The sequence below is a fragment of the Miscanthus floridulus genome, chromosome 18, assembly GCF_019320115.1.
Source record: "Miscanthus floridulus cultivar M001 chromosome 18, ASM1932011v1, whole genome shotgun sequence".
NCBI lineage: Eukaryota > Viridiplantae > Streptophyta > Magnoliopsida > Poales > Poaceae > Miscanthus > Miscanthus floridulus.
In genome coordinates, this window is record NC_089597.1 from 23,358,076 (window position 1) to 23,363,032 (window position 4,957).

Sequence of the window (4,957 nt, forward strand, 5' to 3'; positions counted from 1 at the left end):
CACAACTTTTTTAAAAAAAATCTATAAAACATGCTTGGTGATGTGTCATATATAGGTTAACCATAATTAAATCTAATTTATTAATTGTGGATCAAGACCTAGACCCTTGCATAGCATTGCATATTTATATTTATAAATTTATACCCTACTCGAGTTGCTTCTTGCTTATGGATTCCTTGAATTATTTCACCTAGAAATATTTCCCCAAAACTACAACCGTGTGTGTAAAAGTATATGTGTACATGTATCTCTTACAACTAAAAAAATAAAACATAAATATTTTTTAATACGATATTTATTTTGATTCATCCGTCTATACAACGGCCTGCCCTCGTCCGGAAACCACGGCGCCTACGACAAAACAATCGCTAACATCGCGAGACAAAAGGAAACATCACGGGCAATCCGTGAGAAACATCGCGTGTCTCTACGGCGAGGGTCTCCCCACGTGCGCTCCGACTCCTCTTCCCTCTCTACCCTATCGGCTATCGCGCCACGCACCCCTCCTTCTCTCCCGAGGCGGCGGCGGGCACAGGCGACGGCGCCCCCGCGGGCGGGCGTGCCGGTGCGAGCGGCCCCCCTCCCTCATCCCCACACGGGCGGGTCCCGCACTAGATCCGCCGTCGTCGGTGCCCATCCTGAAGGTCCACGCCGCCACCCGCACCACCCCAACGCCCACGGCCTCCGCCTCCGATGACAACGACCTCGACGCCCACGGCTGCGGCCACTGCTGCACCGTGGCTCGTATCTGCGCCGGAGGTAGAGTTGACCCTCGACACCGTACCTGTGGCCGCCACTCCCCGCCTCCACTTCGGCCCCCGTAGGTAGCAGCACATCCTCTTCCCCTCCCTCCGCCTCCTACGCATCCGTACGTCATCCCTGCTTCCCTCCCTTCGTCGGCGTGGAATGTGTTGAGGCAGCGCTGGATCTCGCCGGATAGCGGAGCTGCGGAGTGGAAGGTGAGTCATGTTCCGGTGGCAACTGGCTCGCGCGCGTCGGCGTCGCTCCTCCCTTTTTCGTGAGACGGAGGAGATCCCTGGCATCAAAGGTACTAATGAGATTGACTTGGTCTTTTCTGATTTGAATCATGTGCATTTGTGCGTGTATTGAGTAGAGAAGGGAAGTACATACTAGAGATTACAGAAGTACCTAGCTGAGAAGTACGTACCAGAGATTAGAGAAATATGGAGCTCCGAGAAATACACCTAGCTAGCTGCCTGCTCCTCATATTGGAATACTAGAGAGAGATTGTAATCCTGTGCATTTCTACAGCTTATGCTTGTGAATGCAAAATGGCAAATGCATCTTTTAATTACTTATAAAATTAATCTTGCAACTTTAATTAGTCAAGTCTGGTAGTTGTGGGCTTGAGGCTATCTACCTGAATCGCTAATCGGACCTATTTTCCTGTCGATTTAGGCAGGATTGGGATGGGGCCTCTCTTGCGATGATGAAACCCTCAGCAGTGAGACCTTCATCACCAATTCACCATCAGCATCATCAGGGCCTTGCATGTCTACAAGGTAAGCCATCAGCTCTACACAGCTTTACAGAGAAACAGACATGGATCATGTGAAGAAACTTAGTTTGGTAAAAGATAGATAAGATCTTTCAGAGTACACAATATACATTCCTCAATAAACTAACAATTTTAGTAGCAGCTGATTCCTTATCATTTACTGGCTTCTTAAATTTTACGTGCGTTTATTGACTTCAGAAGCTGCATCTTCCATAGAATGCATACCAGCTGATACCATAGAATGTATGCCATCTAGAGGTTAATACTGCATTTATTCTGGATTGTTCTAAGCAAATTAATCATGTATTAGAGTATGCAAAGAAAAGGTAGTCATATGAGAGGTGAGCTGATCAGTGTTTTGGATTGGTTTTATGGAACATATATGAAACATATAGGACTGTTTTATGGCTGCACAATTTTATGGCTGCATAGTTTTATGGAACATATATGACTGCACCATTTTCATGGTGAATATATTAGTGCACAATTTTTATGACTTGGGCAAATGAATGGCTACCAATTAATCAAATCAGTTGATTGAACTGTTGGAGAATGAAGAATCAATATATCTACTATTCAGACTGCTCCACCAGGCTGGCGACTACCACGACTTGGCCCGCGCGATCAGGTTGGTCAATTCATTCTTTTTTTTTGTGTTTGGTGTTGGGTGAGAAAGGGATCCTGTCTTTGTATGGGCATTTTAAATGGTAGAATATGGGGAAGTCTTAGCTCTAGGTTAAGGGTTTGACATAAAATTTAGCTTTTTTTAGTATCAAGTTCATAGAAAATTGCATGGAAAATACGCATCAAGAACTTCGATTTTGTAATCAGTTCATTGTATCTTTCTTCCATTTTTGCCATTGGGGTGGTGGTGGGGGCATTCTTCCTCACAGGCATCTGAACTGAGCAGTTGATTATTTGAGTGGTTGTGTGCAAGATGGGGACCTGGTGAAGCTGCACATATGACATATATGACCCCAGCCAGGGCATGGCTTTTTTTAACGCTGCTGGTTTTTGCATATTTCCTTAACACAGTGTTAAAGTGTTAGTATTTCAAAATTAAATTACTACCTGTTTTTTTCTTAAACTTTGATCTGATCTGTGTAGCTTGCTCGTCTTGCTGAGGTGGAGGTTAATCAATGTAACAAAATCTAGTCTGTGACCAACGTTACTCTGCACCCTAGCCTTTGTACACGGCAACTAGCGCTTGTCCACTGCAGTGGACAGAGTGTCGGCCTATGCCTCACTGAGGTGGTCGGACAATATTTTAACAAAACTAAAAAACTTTCTCAGCACTAGAATTTTGTAAATACAAAAGTGTCAGATGCTTTGATTCATGCACAACTGATTATGACAACGTTTGTTACTCTTACAGTATGTTTGAAGAGGAGCAGAAATAGTTAAAGCACTTGAAGCTTATTTGTTGTTGTCACGTTAAAATCAGTAATCCCTACAACACTCAAAAAACCCTTTTACTTAGTTATGTATAATAATTAACTACAACCAACATTATATATATACAAAGGACAAAATTATATTATATAGTACTGATTTGTACCTTGAAGTACAAAACTGGAAACACTGTTAGGCTTGGACCATTTTTACTACCACAAATAGTCAGAAACATGGATCATTTGTTTTTACAGAATCCTTGCAGGAGCAGTCACCTCACTTATTTTCATGTTGTGTGGGTTGAAAACAAAAGTACCACTCATTAACGATAATTATAAAGCTCAGCCGGAATTTGTTTGCAAGTGATATTCTACAGGTAACTTAATCCCCTTAATTTTTGGCCAACTTAATTGTTCTCATTGAATTGTGCAGGTAAATGTTAGTTTATGGGATTAGAACAAAATTACCACTCATTGACGACGATTATAAAGCTCAGCTGGAATTTGTTTGCAAGTGATGTTCTACAGGTAACTTAATCCCCTTAATTTTTGGCCAGCTGAATTGCTATCATTGAATTATGTAGGTGAATGTTAGTTCATCCAGGCTTCCGACATTGGTTGTGCAGTTGTGGAGTGGTTGTCTAGGCTCGGAAGTGAATGTTGTGGCTGCTGCTGCAGCGACCACTCCAGCATTAACTGTTTTGCATGAAGAAAACAAGCAGCTGCAGGTGACTGCAGAAGAAGGGCAACCGAGCAGGCTCAGTATGTTGGTCGTACGTGTATCTACTACCTCAACTACTAAAACTTCAAACTCATCACCAAGCTGCTCTTTGACATGCCACGGGAGTAAGTTGTTGTTCATGTTCTTTGCATGTTTGGGAGGTCGTCGTTGATGTTGACCTTTGGACCATAGATGGATGTTGCAGGCTATCAATGCTTCAGTGAAAATGATTAACAACGAGGGTGGTCGGATGCTCGTCGGCGACAGCAAAGCCAGTGGTGAAGCTTTTGTTTTAGGCTTTGGATATCTTTCTTCTCTCTTGGCATCTTCTTAATTGTTTCAGTTTGTTGTTTCAGATAAGGTTATCTAGATCAGTTGCTTACCTGCATTTGCTATGGCTGCAACGCTTCTACGAGGTAAGCATTTGTTTTTCACTTTGCTTATGGTTAGAACATTGTAAGTTATCAGGTTCCAGTGGTAATGGTGAGGTTTGACGACGTCAAGGAGGAGCTAGGCTCGATCAGTCTCGAGTTTGGAGCTGGTCAACATTGTTAAAATTGAAGCTTTATTAACTGAAAAGGGATATTAGTTGTGGGCTCCCTAGGTCCCATACGATGGCAGCCACGAATAGCCTCAGCACTTGAAGCACAGAAGAAAACCGGGCCACAGCCTCAAGATCCGGAGCCAATATTCATTGATTCTTGTTGCGCACTAGTTTTCTGAACGCCATCATCTTTTTTTTCTTTGTAATCATTAATTACCTCAACAGAGAATTGGTTCTGGAAAGAAGAATAATTTGATTGCGTTAATATTGTTTGATCTGAAGAATTTCTTGAAAAATATTGCAAATCTGTGCTTGTACTACTTTATGAGAATACATACCAGATAACAAGAATCTTGTGTGGATCTTTTTGGTTTTGAGTGACAAGTTCACCGTGATTTCGTGCTTTGTGCTAATTGTTCATGCGTGATGAGTAACAGTTTTGGCTATAAACACAATGTTAGATCGTGCTCTAATGATACAACACATGTTTAAACTTTAATTGTCATGGTGTTTTTTCATTGTAATGTATGGACATATAAAAAATTCCATAGGAGGAATTTAACAAATGAGCAACGACGCAACACCCAAACTCAAGAGCATATTGAAGCAACAAATGAACCGACGGTCGGTGAAACATAGTCTGAGTAAGCGCACACAAAGAGATAAATAAAAAGATGTAAAGAAATTGTGGGTGCAACCGTCTGAATGACTACTCCAATCAATTGACATAAAAAAACACAAAGTATATCAAAGTACGTTTTGTCTATGTGATTGTATATCGT

The 4,957-nt window shown here is 41.9% G+C and overlaps 1 long non-coding RNA gene across 5 annotated transcripts; it reads left to right on the forward strand.

Annotated features, from left to right (window-relative positions):
• Window positions 1-433: 433 nt before the first annotated feature.
• On the forward strand, window positions 434-4,474 carry LOC136520603 (uncharacterized). 5 transcript variants are annotated; one of them, XR_010775303.1, is made up of 5 exons: window positions 434-1,048; window positions 1,420-2,147; window positions 3,344-3,438; window positions 3,537-3,909; window positions 3,988-4,474. It is a non-coding gene; the product is annotated as an uncharacterized lncRNA (long non-coding RNA). The 5 variants fall into 5 exon arrangements; XR_010775306.1 differs by having other exon boundaries at window positions 3,537-3,756; window positions 3,824-4,474; XR_010775304.1 differs by having other exon boundaries at window positions 1,420-1,523; window positions 2,053-2,147; window positions 3,537-4,474.
• The last annotated feature ends 483 nt before the right edge of the window (window positions 4,475-4,957 follow it).